The 19,416-nt window shown below is 38.9% G+C and overlaps 1 pseudogene; it reads left to right on the top strand.

Annotated features, from left to right (window-relative positions):
- The first annotated feature begins 13,207 nt into the window (after window positions 1–13,207).
- Window positions 13,208–13,326, top strand: LOC112485314 (annotated as a pseudogene).
- The last annotated feature ends 6,090 nt before the right edge of the window (window positions 13,327–19,416 follow it).

Genomic DNA, 19,416 nt, shown 5'->3' with positions numbered 1-19,416 from the left:
CATCCTCCAGGTGGAGAGTTTCTGCAGTGCCCCTGCAAAAGGTTGGGGGTTCTTAATCTCTTTTGAGTCTCAGACCCCTAGGCAGTCTGGTGAGGCCTACAAAACCCCCACTCAGAATAATGTTTTAAAACTCGTGAAGTAAAACGTGTAGATTTGCAAAGGAAACTAATTATACTGAAATTCAGTCAAATGTTAAATATAATAAAAAAAGTAATTTAAAATATATTTTAACTTGTGGTATGATAATATATGCACTTCTTTATTAACACTTTAAGTAGCAAGCTCTAGCATGGCTCTAATTACCGTAATTTCAAAAAATGATGAGTGTAAATGACACTTCAAAGTTTTTGCAACAGCCAAGATGTAATCTGAAAATATCCCTGATTTCTACTCATGGCAAAGTGACAGGTGCTGCTAATACTGCTGTGATTTCTCCTTCAATGAAAGAAATACAACTTTCAGTTAGAGGTTAATTAAAAAAAAGATAGAATTTTATTCCCATTCAAGTTCACCGACTTAGTGAATGGTTTATTCATGAACCATCTCAGGACCTCAGGTTAACAACCCCGCTCTAAGGAGTGAAGGCAAATTACATGTATTTGAAATAGAATATTCAGAAATGCCAGGGAGACAATGATGTGATGAGGAATCAGATGCCCACCATCCAAAAGCCTTCAGCTGGTCCTTGATCTGACAGTCAGCTTGCAGCATAAATTAACCTCCCAATCTATTTTTAACATGATCAAGAATCCCAATCTTGCAAAACAAATTGGACCAGGACCCAGGTCTTAGAGGTGAGTAGAGGTTTGTGTGATTCTGGAAAATTCTCACCGACCGTATTCCCCCTGTTTTGGACTGGATGGAGAGAACTGATTACAAGAAAAAAAAATGAAAGGTTTTATGTCCACAGAGATTTATGCATTATAATTTTAACTTGAAGTTTTATAAGTTGGAAAGATGTTTTGTAACTTAATTAAGATTAAAGTTTGCTGCTGAGGAGCTTTAAAGAACATCATGAAATTCACAGAGACAGAAAGTGGATTAGAGGTTACTAGGGGCTCTTGGGAGAAGGATTAGGTAGTTATCGCTTAATAGGTACAGAATTTCTATGTGGGGTGATGAAAAAGTTTTGGAAATAGATATGGTGGTGGTTGTACAACATTGTGAATGTAATTAATGCCACTGAATTGTACACTTAAAAATGGCTAAAATGGCAACTTTTGTTATTTATATTTTGACACACACACATACACACATATACACACCCCAAACAAATTACCATTTACACACAACAGATTGGCACAAATTAAAGTTGTTCAATACCCTTTGTAGCCAAAATTAGATCAATGAGAACTTTTAATGGAGTGAGAGAGATATAGATTGGTCTAGCTACTTTGAAAAGCTTTTAGCATTATGCAGTAATGCTGAAGAGAGGCATATCTTTTATCCAGAAGTTTCATATATTTATTAAAGAACGATCTGAACATACCTCAAATAATTTATACTTTGTTCTTAATCACTAGTCTCTCTTTTATTACTTTACTCATTTGGGCACCTAATTAAGTACCTTATACTTTTCAATTTTCTGGTGTCCCCTTAGGGGATGACTATAATTTCTTTTTCTTTTCAAATAAGAAATATATAGGTTTATATGCTATAAATCTTATTCCAGGGTATTTAGGCTAAAAATAAAATCCATAACACACACACACACACACACACACACACACACACACACACTTTCTCTCTCTCTCTCTCTCTCTCTTTCTCTCTCTCTCTCTGTGTTTTCAGCCCAAATATTAGATCACATTAGTTCTTCTAAAGTTTAAAATGAAGTAAATGGTAGATAAAAGGACTTCTAGACTTCTGCTTCAGTCAAGAGGGGGTAACACAGACCAAATATACCCTCCATTCTGAAACAATGGCATTCAAAACATTGGACATCAGGCAATGGAGAACAGTGATGTCTGAAAAGCAGGAAACACATGAGGTGAGCCTTGCAATTGTCCCAGCTTACTGTGTGGAGAAAGTGTCCAGGCTGTGTTGCAGGGATGGGGAACCAGGAAGAGCCCAGCAGTCTCTCCAAGCTGCGTAGACAGAACCAGAAGTCTAGGAAGTCAAAATAACTGGAGTTTGCAGGACAAGTACCAGAAAGCAAAGAGCTGCACAGTGAGAGAACTATGGAGACCTTCAGAGAACTCTCCCTGAGCATTCAGTTGAGAATATTAAATGCACATGCAGCACATGCATGCAAAGAAACCACCAAAAGCCAAGGAGAAAACCACCCAAAAGGATTAGTGAGAACATTGCCCAGTAACCATATAGGCCAACAATAGGACATGTGTCCAGTAGACAAAGTGGGAAATCTCAAATTCAGAGAACATCAGTTACAGTATGAAGGATCTAGCCTCAGTAGTGAGGGGAATTAAATGAAACAGCTCTGGTTCAAAGTTTAAAAGCAAGAAAGACCCAAAAGAAACAAAATTCTCCAAGTAACTTAACTGTTTCCCAGGACAAAATTTCAAGGATATTTAGAAGAATAAAAAAATATCCAGTATCCAACAAGGTAAAAGTCATAAAGTCTGACATCCAAAAAAATTATCAGGCATGCGAATAAAAAGGAAAATATAACCCATAATGAAGAGAAAAATGAACCAACCAAATCTGACCCAGAAATGACACTAATGATAGAATTGGTAGACAAGACATTAAAACAATTGTCATAACTATATATATTCAAGAAGCAAGAGGAAGGATTGGACTTGTTAGGTAGAAATGTGGAAGACATAGCAACATACCCAAATCAAGCTTCTAGAGAAGAAAACCACAATGACTGAGAAGAAAAATACCGTTATCCTATTAATAGTAGATTGGGCACTGCAGAAGAAAAGATTAGTGAACTCAGAGGCATAGCAATTGAGTGAAACATAGAGAAAAAAGACTGAATAAAAATGAACAGACCTTGGTAAGGGAGATCAAATATATGGTGACTGAAGGAGATTTGACTCTGGGTGGTGAACACACAATGCCATATATAGAATATGTATTATTGAATTTTATACTTGAAACCTATATAATTTTATAAACCGATGTTACCCTAATAAATTTAATTTTAAAAAATGAACAGACCAGACACAAATGGACAAATATGATGTGATTCCATTTATATGAAATACCTAAAACAGGCAAATACATAGAGACAGAAAGTAGATCAGCGGTTACTAGAGGAAGAGGGAATGGAGTTATTGCTCAATGGTTACAGAGTTTCTGTTTGGGGTAATGAAAAAGTTTTAGAAATGAATAACAGTGATAGTTGCACAATGATTAACGCCACTGAATTGTACATTTAAAAATGGTTAAAACATGGTGACAGCCAGAACAGCACGAGTTACAGGAAATGATCAAGTATTACAGGAAAACTCCAGTGATTATCAATCAAACATTGCACAGGCAGCCAAGGAACCACGAGCAGCAGCTAGGACAGTAGTGGAAGCCAGCTGTCTCTGGGAGTGAATGGAATGGAAGGGATGACAGCACATCCAGTGTGAGCGGGGGATGGGGAATGTAATTGACCCCATCACTGACTCGGTCAACTTTTCTTTAAAGAAGAAAACAAAACTTAAGTTTAACAGTTTTGCAATACCAGCTTTTGATTTATTCTTACTCTAAGTGGAAATCGGGATTGTTTTAAAGACTTAAGATTCAGTGTTTTTGAACGTAAGCATTCATCTAGGATGTAATAACTAAGTTGAGTAAACTATAACTATAAACAATTTTTAGCTTTTCTCAAGTCAGTTCTCTTGCAGGATGTACTTAAGCACTAAGTGTGTATAGGTTAAAGCAGTTGAATTTTGTTAAATGTTGCTCCTATATCACATGACATTGAACACTGTACGGATGCATGTTAAAAAGACATGGTTTTCTTTTTTTAAAAACTCAATGTAGGAACTGTGTTTACAATTAAAAGTAAAACATTTGACATGTTTATTAATTCTAGTTTCATTTAATAACTTCTAAGGCATGTATTAAGCTTTTTTAAGTGAAGGAAAATTTGAGATGCAATATCAATACTTTAGGATTTTGATCTTGGTGTTTATGTGAAATTCTGAGGCCTTGATTTAAATCTTTTGTTGTATTGTGATTTCCTTTTAGGTGTATTGTACTAAGTGCAACTTGTCAAATAAATCTTCCTTTAAGAACTGCAAAATGAAGTTAAAATGGCAAATTTTATAGCATGTACGTCCAAAATAAAAAATAAATTAAATGAAGTAAGCTGTTTTAAAAATGAACAGAACATCGGAGAATGGGGGGTAACTTCAAGCAGCTAAATACACATATAATTGGAGTCCTCAAAGGAGGGGAGAGAAGAGAGAAAAGAGAACTAAAATTTTGAAAAAATAATGACCAAAATTTTTCCAAATTTGATGCCAACTGTAAACCTACAGATCCAAGAAACTCAATAAATCCTAAGTGCAGGAAACATGAAGAAGAGTATATCAGGACACATCATAATCAACAGAAGAAAGGGCTTAGAAAATTATAACTAAGTTTAAAATAGCCACATAAAGTCATTATCTTTTTTGTTTTTCAACAAAGGGTAATTTCTTTGTTCTGTCATCCTGCAATGCCCCCAGTGCTAATGTGAAACCATAGAAATCTGCATTTTTATGGCCCAAATTTTGGCCTCTAATACAGTGTTTGAATACACAGGGCAAGGCTCCTTGGAAACAGTAGCTGATTCCATGTTTGAAGCAGAAAACCTCAAACTAGGCCTAAAACATCCTGCTGTCAGAAAGTAAGAATGTTTTCAAGGCTAACTGGAAATACATCACCACAAAGAACGAAGAGCCAGTTTAAAGGGATAGCTACTGGCCAAAGAGTGGCAATTGCACATCAAAAACAAATATAAAATTATGGTCAATGGAATAAGTTGAGTTTGTAAAAGACTGTGAGTCTATGATACTCGAAAGGGACAAATATCTTAGGATGTGAGCGCCGTGATGTTAAAAATTTCCTCCGAGACTCAAAATGGTGATAGATATGAAATGCCAGAGACAGATCATCAGCTGCAGGATTTACAAAGGAAACAGTCGTGGGCTGATTTTGTGTCTCCTGAGTCCGCTTCCCCATCAAGTATATGGAAGAGTTGAGAGAGAAGAGACAGGGAATGGGAGCTAGAATTGCGCTAAGCTCCTCCCAAGGATGCAGGGTTGACAGTGGTGCTCTCCACATGCTTCCTGAAGTTGAGGAAGAGTGGACTGTTCTTCTCATGTCTGGAAAAGCTAAAGCAGTCTGTGGCTTCAGGATCGAGGAGGCAGCTCTTCTGGAATTTCTGAGAGAAGACAGACATGAGTACTTCCTGTGGATCACATCACAGGAAGTGCCTCAGAGAGACCCAGTATTGAATACTCTGAAGGAATCAAGAAAGTACATACAGGAGAAAGAGTCAGCTCTAGACTTTAACCAAGCTCCCAAAATGCCAAGGCATCCAGCCATGGAGGAACCATCTCCTTGCCTTATGTCTCCTACCTCCTATCTTTTTGGGGTCAAAACAGTAGCTGGTATTTGGGGAAGGATGTAAGGAAGGAGATTGGGCAGAATCCATCCACAGTCTCCTTCCTGGACTGAAGGCTCTCTCCTGCCACCAACCTGAGCTGGGTTGGAAGAGAAGTCTTAACACTTGGAAGGAGATAGCTCCGTCATAGTGCCCTGGCAACCATGCACGTCTCTACATGGGCCATGTAGGCAAGGCTTAACCACAGCTGACCTAAACCTTGGCAAAATGCCCTGTGGCCCTCCCAGGACATGAGCACATAGAAAGATTGTGAGGAGCTGCATCCCTGTCTTCCATGAAAGCTGTCCTGAGGCATTTCTCATCTCTTCCTGAGTTTTAATATGGTCTAAGGTTTTCTGCCTCACCTGTCTTAGTGTGCAGCTGCAGGCAATCGAACTGCTGGGCTGTAGCATGAAATTGGCTCCTCAGCAGAAGAGTGCCCTACCCCTCCTATTGCACTGTCATCTTTTGTTTTGATGTCATCCTGTTGAGCAAGGGTCACTGGCTGCTGATATCATTGCTGATCTTGCTTTTTCTCTCTATGTAAATGATAAACTGTCTAAAAAGATCTTGTGTTTTCTTTACCAGCCAAATCTGTCAGCCTTGTTTGATACCCCTCAGTGAGTCTGAGGTTGAGTCTCAACTCTGTCTGAATTGAGACTGCGTTTAGTGACTTACAATGACAAGAGGACCCTTTAGGGACAAACAGAAGGACAATGGCACCTGTCTAAGTTTTCATCCCAAGACCACCTAGGATGATCAGGTGCTGTAAGTGTAAAAAATAAAAAATAAAGAATTGTAAGCTGACAAGGTCCTTGCAATTTGTGGGGAAAACCAAGAGTTGCCTTGCCTAAAAAATAAAAAAATAAAAAAATAAGTTTTCATTCCGAGGCAGGAAAAAGATTGCCCACCAGGTAAGTTTTTATCATTCAGCTCTTTGCTATCAGATCTACTAGAGCTCCTCCTTGAGAGAGAAAAATGATGTTAAATGTTTCAGAAAGTGTATTTTCTCAGATGAAGCACAGAAGTTTTGTTTTGTTCTATTCTGTTGTGCACAGTAATCTTGATTCAGAATTGTGTTTCATCTGAAACTAGATTCTCTGGAACTCCATCAATCATACTCATTGCCAGCCTCAGAGGAACCTTGTCTCTAGAGGTGGCTTGAGTTAGGGCACAGTGGAAGTTTGATCAACATTGATTTAAGAGTGCTTCCTATACGAACTGAGAGTAACAAGGCTCCTTCAGCAAGCACCTCGAGCTACCAGTTTGAGTCTGTTTTCCATTTCCCTGGCAAGCCATGAAAAAGAAAAATACCACAAAATACTCATTTCCTAGTTCTGCCCCCTGAAAAGTTTCAAAAACTATAACAACAACTAAATAACAATAGCATTCTGCTGCCTATGATCTCTAAATAACATTTCCCACTAAAAGGAACTAGGGACTTGGGGAGAAATGGCTGATTCCAGGTTTGTGGGAGATAACATAGAAGATAAACCTAGAAAAATCTTATGTCATAAAGCAAAGATGGAATTAAAGACTAGTAGGGTCTTTTCAAAAGGACACAGGAGCCAGCATACAGAGGCTTCTACTGACCAAAACTGCAACGACCTGAAAAATGGCTGCAATAAATTATAACACTTCAAATATCACTCCGGTCTAATCAGGAGAGAAACATCAGACACAAATCACAATAGGGGACATTCTACAAAGTATCTGACCAGGACTCAAAACTGTCACGGTCATCAAAAACAAGGTAAGTCTGAGAAACCGTCAAAGCCAACGGGAGCCTAAGGAGACATGACAGTGAAATGTAGTGTGGCACCCTAGATGGGCTCCTGGAACAGAAAAAGGGCATTAGGTAAAAACTAAGGAAAGCTGAATAAAGTATGAATTTTAGTAAATAAAGACATCTCAATATTGGTTGATTCATTAGAACAATATACCACACTAATGTAAGACATAAATAATAGGGGAAATTGGATGCATGGTATACGGCAACTCTGTACTATCTTTGCAATTTTTTGTAAAACTGAAACAGTTCTGATAAATCGCGTTTATTTAAAAATATAAAATGTATTCAAGTTCATTAATTAATAATGACACTAAAGAAAAAGAATTCACTGGTCACCTTTGGAGCACCAACTCATTATTTGAAAATGGGTAAATAAAGGGAAAGAATAATGCGTTTATGCTGCCTTCTGTGTTCAAACTCTCTTTCAGAGAGTCTTAGTTTGGGTTCCAAAAGCAGATCTTTTAATAAGAGCTTGAGTGGCAGGTAGTTTATTTGGGAGGTAATCCCAGGAAGCACAAGTGAATAGATGGGAAAAGTGAGACAGAGGAGGGAGAAAAGCCAATAAAGAGTGCATTAGAGACCAGATTGTTGTCATGGGTAACTGGGGTTTAATCCTTCTAGGGACACTCTAGAGCACTGGGTAGAACAGGCCTGTATTAATAACTTTGTTATTAATATAGCCACTCTAGCTTTCTTAGACTTGGTATTCGTAGGGTATACATTTTTAGATCTTTATATTTTCAATCTCTGTCCTTATATCTAAAGTGTGTCACTTGTAAAAAGAATATAATTAGTTTGTTGTTGGTTTCTGTTCTCATTTTTCACCCTTTTTTATGATTTTTATTGTATTAATTTGCTTAGTAATTTTTTTTGTTTTTCAGTTACAGTTAAAATACAATATTATATTAGTTTCAGGTGTACAATATAGTGATTAGATATTTATATACCTTACAAAGTGATCACCCCAATAAGTCTAGTACCCATCCGACGCCATACATAGTTATTATAACATTATTGACTATATTTCTATTGTATTTTTAATCCAATCAGACAATTTCTGTCTCTTGGAGATTAGAGTGTTTAGGACACTAAATTTAATGTGCTTGTCTATCATCTTGCTACCTGTTTTCCATTTGTTCCATTTGTTTTTTGTTCTTCCTTTCCTTTAATCTTTTGGATGCATCAAGTATTATTTTTGTCATCCTACTTATTTCCTCTGTGGCATTTTGGTTATAACTTTTTATATTTTTTCTTTTGGTTAATCTAGAGATGATAATATGCCTTACAATCTACTTTGAATTAGTATTTTACCACTTCAGGAAAAATATAAGAACTTTAGAATAATTTCATTTACACCTTTTCCCCCCGACCCTTTGTGTCATCACATGATTTATTTCTACACATGTTAGAAACCTCAGTATACACTGTTAATATTATCTCCTTAAACAACTAACAGTCATTTTAATATTTTTATTGTGGCAAAATATACAAAATATAAGATTTACCCTATTAACCATTTTAAGCGTACAGTTTAGAGGCATTAAGTACGTTGACATTCTTGTGCAACCATCACCACCATCAATTTCCAAAACTTTTTCATCTTCCCAAACTGGAACTCTCTACCCATTTAACATTAACTCTCCATTCCCTACTCACGCACACACATCCCCAATTCCCTCAGCTCCTGGCAACCACCATTCTGCTGTCGGTCTCTATGAATTTGACTGCACTAGATACCTTACATAAGTGGAATTGTGCCACATTTGTCTTTCGTTTCTGCTTTATTTCATTTAGTATAGTGTCTTTAAGATTTATCCACTTTATTGTAAACCTTCCTGTTTAAAGCTGAATAATATTTCACTGTATGTATATAACACGTTTGTTTATCCACTTATCTGTTGATGGACATTTGAATCGTTTCCACCTTTTGACTCATGAATAATCGCTGCTATGAACATTGGTGTTCAAATGTCTGTCCAAGTCCCTGCTTTCAATTATTTTAGGTATACACCCAGAAGTTGAATTACAGTAATTGGATCAAACAGTAATTCTATGTTCAATTTTTCTGAGAAACAACCACGCTGCTTTCCACATTTTTTAATTTTTCCATTTATTTACCCATTTCAGATTTCTTTCTTCCTTCCTGAAGGTCCAAGCAAGTATTTGCGATTATTTTCCTTTGACCTGGGGGTCTCATAGTGCAGGTCTGCTGGAGACAAAGTCTCTCAGCTTTTGTTAGTCTAGTAATTTTGGCCTTAATTTTTGAAGATTTTCACTGGGCACAGACTGCTAGATTAACAGAGTTTTCTCCTTTTATCTCTTTAAACATGTCGTTTCATGTTTTCTGATTTCTATAATTAGTTTTAAGAAGTAAACCATTATTCCATTGTTCCCCTGAATTTAATATGTATTTTTCCCCTCTAGCTGTTTTAGATTTTTCTCTTTATTTGTTTGGTTTTCAGAAGTTTGACTCTGGTATGCTTAGGTATGGTTTTCTTTGTATTTATCCTGTTTAGGGTTTACTGAGCTTCTCCAATATGTGGATTCGTGTATTTCATAAATTTTAGAAATTTTACAGCCATTATCTCTTCAAATATTACTTTGGTGACTTCTCTCTCTTCTACTAGGTTTGATTTTCGGCATAGACTTTTCTTTGGCTACTGAAGATGAGAGTTCTTTTAGGTGCTGCAGTGTAGGCATTCTTAGGGTGTTGGAGTTCATGGACTACTCTGAGCTTGTTATTCTCTTTCTTCAAGATTTTTAGGACAGAAAAGAAAAGTTGGCCAACCCACAATTCATATAATTGCCATTACCCCCATATCTTACAAGATCTAAAGCTATAACATAAATGAGATTCTCAGCAACCGAGATGCTATATCCAGGCAATCAGAAAGACATGGGCGCTTGTGAGCAACTCCCAGTGTATATGGTGAACGCAAAAGTTTGCCAAAAGATATGGGTTGTGACATCAATAACATCTTCTATACAGGATAAACAAATGGGCAATTTTAGAGAAAAATATCAGCCAATAAATGTATAAGGAATAATAAAATTAGAAATTTAACATTTTGTAACATTCAGTGAAATAATGGATCCAGGAACAACCAGTACAGGCTACAAAAACCATTAGGTAAAGTCTTTGGAGCTTTATAATTGATGGATTTGACTGCCAACTTCTAACCCCTTCAATCCTAACATGCCTAAAAGCAGGACAACCAGTCATAATGGGGACACTCAGGTGAGATGATGGAAAGAAGACTGTGCCTCTTATGATACAAAAAAAGAAAAAAAAATCGAACCTGAATTTAATCAAGTATCTAGATCAACTATGAGTTTATGAAAAAGTTAATAATAATAAGGGGAAAGATGAACACATCAAAGATATTAAAAATTGCATTTGGCCAAATCCAGAACTGAGAAATTCTATAGGAAAAAAATATTGTATTTCTTCCATAAACAACTGTCATAAAAAAGAAAGGAGGGGAACTCATATAGATAAGACTTTAAAACTAAAATGTCATAATCTATCTGTAAAATAATTTTTCGAGACAATTGGGAAAATTAAAACATTGACTGGGTATTAGATGATTGATACTAAGGAATTGTTAATTTTTTAGGTAGTATTATGTATTTTTAAGGTTCTTATTTGTTAGGAATGCATCCAAAAGTATTTACAGATGAAACAATATGATATCTGGAATTTGCTTCACGGTACTTCAGAGGGGCAGGGGTAGGAGGGCAGAACAAAAAAAATGTTGATACTTGTTGAAGCTAGGTGAATGGGAACATGGGAATTACTTTGTGGTCTCTCAAGATTATTTTTATATCTATAATTTAAAACTTTTTAAAGCAGAAATTTGTTGGTGAAGGTAAGGAGAGTATCTAGAGAAGGATGTAGAGTCTAGGAAGATAGAGCACGGTTATATGTTAAAGAAGAGAGTGAGAATACCAGAAAAATCACTGGTAGAGCCAGTTCTAGAGGGTCTTGGGAAATAGGTTGCAGAGTCCAGGTGGCAGGATTGGCCATGCAAAGGTGATGGTTACATACCAGCCTTCATTTGATGAATTCTAGCTTGTGTCCTATTCACACATTTGATCTTAATTGGCCCTTACAACCATTCCATGAGATAAGTGTGATTATCTACATTTTGGAAGTACAGAAATAAGGCCTAAAATGATTGATGACTCACTCAAGGTCAAATAACCTGTCAATGGCAGATTCAAGATTTAAACCAAAGTTGCTATACTTCCAAAGCTTGTGGTGTTTATAGCTGTGAGACAGGATGGAAGTGGGGGTGAAATGTCAACTATTGGAGGGGAAAGATGAAGAAGAATAAGCAACCTTCATGACTGATGGCTTCTCTTCCTTATGAAGTTGGATGGAAGGTCCTTAAAGACAATGATGCAGGCCCTGATGATCACACTGGGGATGCCAGGGAGTTGAAGAGGAGTGAGTCACATTCCTGGTCCAAGCTTATCTGGGCCAGCCAGTGAGACAGAGGTGTCCTAACAAAGAAATTCAACAAGGAGAATTATCAGGTCCCACACATGGCCCCCTCCCACTCTGCAGCAGCTTTAAGAAAGATAGAAGCAATTACAGAGTGTGAGTTGACCCAAGCTGCATATGAGTCAGCAAAGGGTGGACGACTTCCAAATAAAGCTCATGCAAACTCAGCTGCTATGCAGAGCCCCAGTAAGGGGAGGCAATGTCTAAGCCTGCCCCCATCTCATCATACTCTAATTGTACCTGAACTTCTTTTCTGTACATAGTTCTGCCCTGCCCCAGGGTAGAGGCCTGCATGAAGTGAAATGAGGCTAACAGATTAGCCAAAGAGGCATGGCTGGGTTCTCTGCGGGCCCTGAGTAATAGAGAGGGAAGAGGTGAGGCAAGCTGCAGGGAAGAAGCAGAGCCCAATGCATCAAGAAGTTTAACCAAGGAGTTGGTCTGCCTAGTGGCATTATAGCATAACAATTAAGAACATAGGCTTTAGGGTCAGACTCTGTGTCATTATCCCAGCCCCGTCATGTTCTAAAATGTGTCCTTGGGCAAGTTGCTTAACTTCTTTGAGCCTGATTTCTTTATCTGAAAAATGGGGATAAAAAGATAGTATCTACTACTAAGATTTCATCCCTGGTAATGAGACATTACCTCCAACCAACCTACCCAGTGAAGAAGCTGACCAAAATGTATATATTTAACATCTGCTCGAAGCATTGGAGTATTAAAGAAGTAGTGAAGAATTATGAGGCAAAGGTCTGGAAGACATCAGAAATCCAGAGTGAGCCCAACATTTCAGGCCACATTTTCCTAGAGTTGTCTGCCAATTTGGAAGAAAAGGATGAATGTCTGAGAATCTGAGGAGCTTTTTGACAGCTCTCTGTTGGGCTAGGGAACAATTATTTGAATACAGGAACTGCCAGAGTTGCTATTAAAGTCTCTGTGCTTTGAAGTGAAAACCACAAAAGGCTACATCCTAAGAGTCGGAGTAAACCAGAAATAAATGATCTCATACAGACTGAAGTCTAGCTTCCAATGATCTTAATTTCTGAAATTGAATTATAATAATCACGAACTACTAGAACTCTCAAGCACTAGCAATGTGTATCCTGACAGAAGCAAATTTAAATCCTGTCTGGAGGTAGTTAACATAAACTTAAATATCCATTTAAAAATAACCAGGCATACTAGAAGACAAGATATCATGGAGGAAGTCCAGAAGAAACAACATATAATAGAAACAGATTCTTAGGGACTTCAGATATTGGAATTATCAGCACAAAAAACATTTTTTTTAATATGCAATGTAAGATGAAATCAAGAGCTTCAGCAGAGAACTGGACATCATAAGAAGGACATAGCAGTCTATGGACATGCCACCCTAAACGTGCCTGATCTCATCTGATCTCGGAAGCTAAGCAGGGTCAGGCCTGGTTAGTACTTGGATGGGAGACCACCTAGGAAGACCAGGCGCTGTAGGCATTAAAAAAAAAAAAAAAAAGGACATAGAAAACCTGAAAAAGAACCAAACAGAAAACTTAGAACTAAAAAATACAATAACTTAAATTAAGAATTCCATGGATGGATTTCATAACAAATTATATATATTTATGAAGAGAGTATTGGTCAACTAAAAAACATCAGAAGACAATGTACAGAATGAAACATAGAGAAACAAAAGTACAGAAAATACAAAAGCGAAGGTACAATATATGGAGAATACAATATATAGAGGTATATCATAAACCATAATATACCCTCTAACATATATGAAATTGTATGTGAAATTCACAAAAATTTAAGGTGTTCTAAGGTCATTGTATTGTCCTAAAGAGGTTAAAACTACAATTTAAGTTTAGACTTTGCTAAGTCTGTTATATATTACAATCTCTAGGACAATCCTTAAAGAACAATAAAGTGTATATAAATTTGAGACTAACCGAGGAGGAAAAATTAAGTAAAAATACCTAAACAATCAAAAAGTAGGCAAGAAAAGAGGTTAAATTTAAAAAAAAAAAAAACACACACACACACAGAATTACAAGTGTAAAAGTACATACATTGTAAAATAATAATATTTTTAAATCTATAAATTTATATTAAGTAAGTTTAATCTCCAATTAAAAGACAAAGATTGTGCCTCGGCCCTGCATATGGCTACTCTGTTCATGGACCATCTACGCAATCACAGCAGTGGTTTAGGACAGAGGCTGGATAACCTCCATTAGACAAGCCATCTTGTCTATCTGGTATTGCATGCCTCCTCTGTGGTAATTACCACCTTGAATGCCATTTAACTTTCATAGCCTGCCTTGAGCTGATGGTTGGCTAAACCAAGCCTGCATTTTCTCCTTTCTAAAGCAGTTAAAGCAGCCAACTGCACAATTCTTACAATTCCCATACCCCCATGCCTTTGACGTGTCATCAATGCACATAGGCCAGGGCATCACCTTCTACAAGATTCTCAACTCAGTCAATCATTGGAGAGAGTATTAGTAATCATGTTGCTATTGCGTACCAAGGGTTATCACCAACCCACTTACTCCCAGTAGAGGGATCCTAATTGCAGCCTGACCAGTACATAATCTAATCCCATAATTGCATCCTCAGGGTCTACTTTCTTGGGTCACTTCCAGTACCAACTATCTTAGCTTGGGTTCTCTCCAGAAACATGAGTAGTTTATTTGGGGAAGTCATTTCAAGGAGACAGAAAGTTGGGGACTAGGAAGATTGAAACAGGGAAAATAAAAAAGCCAATAAGAGAAGGAATTGTTGAGTTGGTCACTGCTACGGACATTTCAGGGCTCGAGCCAATTGAGACCTTCTGAGATGCCATGTAGAATATGTTTCAGAATTTTCTACCCAAGGAGTGGGAGAGAGGAGCACTTATCCACCAATTCCTGTTCCCATTGGTTAAGCACTCCACACGTGATGTTCACTCCCTTGCATGTGCAGCTCTGGATATGTGTGAGTACCACGGGACCCCAGGGCATAAAGCAAAAGATGTGCAGTGCACCTGAAGCAAGATGCTGTTAGAAACGCCTAGAATAAAAGTTGGATTGAGAAGACTTGGAATGCAGCACAAGAACAGTGAGGAAAGGCAATTTTTTCAATAAATGGTTCTGGGGAAATTAGATATCAATATGGAAAAAAATAAAATTAGGCCCTACTTTACACCAAAGCCCAAAAACAATTGGAGGTGAATTGTACATCTAAATGTGAAAGGCAAGACAATAGAGCATCTAAAAGATAAAATAGGAGAGTTTCTTTATAACCTTGGAGTAAGAAAAAATTATTAGAAATAGGACACAAAAAGCCCTAAATACAGGAAATGATGATAAATTTGACTACATTCAAATGAAGAGCTTCTTTATGACAACAGATACTGGTAAGAGAGTAAACAGATGAGTCACAAAGTAGAAGGAAGTTATTTAAAATGCATTCTGATTCAGTCCAAGTATGCTGAGTTCCAAAAACAGGATAAACTAAACGAGCTTTAGAGATGCATGGCTAGACGGTAAAAACATAAAGAAAAACAAGAAAGAAATTACCGTTCAAGCCAAGAGAGTGGTCACCTCTGGAGGAAAGGCACAGAGTAGTGATTTGGAGGGTCAGGAGTGGGCTGTGAGGGCTGGCCATGTTCCATTTCTTGATTCTTGACCAGAATGGTGTTATACAGTGTTTGCTTGTGATCATTCATTGAGCTTTATGCTTTGTTTATGTATATTTTCTGTATATATGTTTTATTTCATGATATAAAAGTTTAAAAGAGTGTCTATCTCATAAGGTTCTTGCAAGACTTAAATGAGATCATGCATAGGAGCCTGGCATATCAAAAGTGTCCGTCAAGGTTAGCAACTCTGATTATCATTGGCTTGGGGGCATTTTGAGTGTGACCTGCTTATGCATGTGGAACTCAGCAGAGGATTTGTGGGTGGTCCACATATTCATGGGAGGTCATCCTGGGAAGGTGTGCAAGGCACAGGTGGAGTGGACAGTGTTGGGGGATGAGAGATCATAGGCCAGCTTGGACAGAGTAATGCATCTCTCCTACTGCGTCTTTCAACCAGCAGACCACAGAGTCCCCCAACCATGGGAGTCCAAGTTCAAGATGGGGGTCGCGCCAGTTGCAGCTCTAAGTACCTTCTACCATTGCTCAATGAGGTATGCTTTAGAGCTCTGGCACACGAGTGCTGATCAGCCTTGCCAGAACAGCCAACACCCTGTCCTGTGAGTATGTGGGGCCCAGAGGCAGAAGTATGAGGGCTTCATCCGCATTGGCCTCTGAGCTTCAGAAAGCCTAACACTGCCCCCCACCCCTTGGCCCATTGCTGGACAGGGCAGGGCAGTGCAGATTTACAGGTGCTTCAGGCAGGCACAATGGGTGAAAGACTAGCAGTGCTCCCCGAAGTCACCAGACAATGGGGAGTTGGCTTCCCTGCAATGGCAAGGGGACCTTTGTTTATTATGTCAGGTGTGTTGAGGTCCAATTTTTATACAATTAAATTCACCCTTTTTAAGCATATAGTTCAATGAGTTCGACAAATGTGTATGTTCATGTAACTACCACCACAATCCAGACATATATGTCTGTCACCCAAAAAGTTCCCTTGGCCCTTGGCAACTGCTGATCTGTTTTCTGTCCCTACCATTTTGTCTTTCCCAGAATGTCAAGTAACAGAATCATTCAGTTTGTAGCCTTTTGAATCTGGCTTCATTCACTAAGTACAATGCTTTTGAGAATCATCCATGCGGTTGCAAATATCAATAGTTCCTTCCTTTTTATTGCTGAGTAGTGTATCACTGTATGGATATATCACAATTAGGTGGACATTTGGGTTGCTTCCAGTTTGGGCAATTATGAATCAAGCTGCTCTATGTGTTCATATGGGTCTTTCAGTAGACACATATTTTCATTTCTCTGGGGTAAATACCTGGAGGTGAGATTGCTGGGTTTTATGGTACATGTGTGTTCATAGGAAACTAACAAACTTTTTCCAAGGTGAGTGTATTCCATCTTCGTTTCTATTTTCATTGGTGGAACTGTTTTCTCATCATCAATAGCAGGACCACCGTGGAAAGACCACTGACTCCCTAATTCAGTGAGAAACTCAAATTACAGAATAGTTGTAAACATTTTTGCTGTTTTAGCTTCTTAAGTACCAATCACAACTCAAAGGATTGAGGTAGGAGTATCCACCCCTCTTGAATGACCAATTGTTCCACTTTGCCTGAGACTCTCCTGGTTTTAGCACTGAAAGTTTTATGTCCTGGGAAACCCCTCAGTCCTGGGACCAAACTGAGACAAGTGGTCACTTTATCCTTGGCTTTTGGCAACTGCTGATCTGTGTTGTGTCCCTATCATTTTGTCTTTCCCAGAATGTCAAGTAACAGAATGGATGTCAGGCACTGTATATTAGTCACATCATTTTATCCACAGGCATGTATCAAGAGTAAGTTTGCTTGTCCTCACCTTAAGTGTAATGAAACAGCCTTCAAAAGCTTAAATTCTTCCCCAGTCCACACTCCAGGTGCAACCAGACATGGGCAACAGGCCTGCCAGACTCCAAAGCACTGGTGTCTTTCAGAGCAGATAATCCCTAGGTGCCAAGCTCTGGGCCTCAAGGGCATGAGACCTGCAGATGGGCCTGTGTGGAGCTTTGCTGCCCTCTGCTGTCAGATATGGTGACACTCCTGGTCTGAGTTCACTTAGGGAGCTGCAAGTCCTGGAAGGTGCCCTTTACTTCTGAGGAGCAAGATCTCAAATCTGGCCTCCGCCCTATAAGGGTGCCACAGGGATGAACCCTACCAAGGTCTGCTGAGGGCGCTGGTGCAGCCATCTGTGCGTCATGTGATCACTCAGAGCCTCATAGAACCAGGGCTAGACTACTGGGTTTGAGTCTGTGTAACCCTGAGCCAGTCACTCACCCCTCTGGGCTTCGGTTCCTTTTCTGTAAATCAGGGTGATAAACACACTTGGACTACTAGGCTTAGACTGAGGTTTTTATTGCCAACTCTTTCACACCCAGCTCTGTGCCAGACCCTGAGCTGGAAGTGCCAGGGAGATGGTTGTCCTCCTGGCTCTGTAATTCTCTGCTAACGCACTGTCTTGTGTTTATTCATTCATTCATTCATTCACTCACTCACTCATTCATGCTGTATCCATTTATTTATTGACTGTTCATTTTTTTCTCATATCTTCACTCATTTAACTTCCTTATCCATTCATTCATCCATCACTTGGTCCTCATTTACACATTCGTTCATTCTTTATTTTTTCAGGCAGTTGTTGACTCCCTCCCTTCCTCCTTGTCTCCTACATTCCTCTGTTCCACAAGCATTCTGGAAGTACCACTCTAGGCCAGGATTAGAAGCTGGTATTCTGGCTCAGCCCTCCTTCCAGATTTGTGGGTAGGCAGAATGGTGAGGACATGCTGTGGTAACTACCACACACCAGCCATCGGGACCCAGAGCACAGGGAGCACCAAGAAGGAAGCAACTTTCTGCCTGGAAGAGAGGGCTGGTGGCAGTCGGAGAAGGTTTCATGGAGTTAGTAGCACGTAAACCAAGCTAAGAAGGGTGTGTGGGAGTTCTCCAGGGAGGAAACAACACTCCAGGTAAAGTCTTTTACTTGTGGCATATTTGGGGAAAAGTAAAGTGCCTGGGTGTGTGTGATGTAGGGTCTAGTGTCCCTGACCACACCCAGGCCAAGCCCTTCCTAGGTTCCAGTGACAGACATGGGCCACGCAAAGACTTTCTCTAATTCATCACTCTTGGCCCCTGGAAAACCACCGACTATCAAGTAGCAAGAATGGCCCGGGAGTGCTAATACAGCATCCTGTCACAGAGGTCACCTGTCCAACCCCTTGACACTCAGTGGAGAGCTGTCCTGAATAGGCTAAACAGGTAGCAGCAGCAGTAGTTTCTGAGGTGGCTGATCTCAGGATCCCACTGTCATCCAGCAAAAATTTGAGTGCCTCGCTGTGAGCCAGGCCTTGCCCACCACACTGGAAATGCAGCAGTGAACAAGATAGAACTACTCTCTGGAGGGCAACAAATGATAAACAAGAAATAATTATGAAGTCTACCAAAAGCATACCAGCACCTGAACAATTTGGATTTATTACCTCTTTCTAGGAAGAAAACTGCACTTAACTTCAGCAAGACGATGTTAAAGAGGACATATTATAGGATTTAGGCTTGGGTTAAGTGATTTGGGAGAGGGTGTAAGTATGCGGGCTTCTACTCTGGATTAGATGCTGTCAGGAAGCAGAGACAATTCTATGATTGGATGTCTTAAATATTTAAAGTAGGAGAAATGCATCGAGGCCAACGCTGTTAAGAAGCAGTAGTTACTCATATTAGCCAGAACAGGGAACATGTTTAGTCTTTTTCTGATTCCAAAGATATTCTTGTTCTCATGAGTTAAAACATTACAGTGTGGTCTTATGTTTAGCTCCATCATGGCCTCATGTGATGTTGGTGTTCTGGGAAATTGTTTATGTCCAACAGGAGAACACCAAGGCCTAGCTGAGTGCCAGGCCAGCTCCAAGATGTGAGGGGCAGCTTTTC

The sequence above is a fragment of the Pteropus alecto genome, unplaced genomic scaffold (assembly GCF_000325575.1).
Source record: "Pteropus alecto unplaced genomic scaffold, ASM32557v1 scaffold68, whole genome shotgun sequence".
NCBI lineage: Eukaryota > Metazoa > Chordata > Mammalia > Chiroptera > Pteropodidae > Pteropus > Pteropus alecto.
This window is presented reverse-complemented; position numbering and strand designations above follow the sequence as displayed.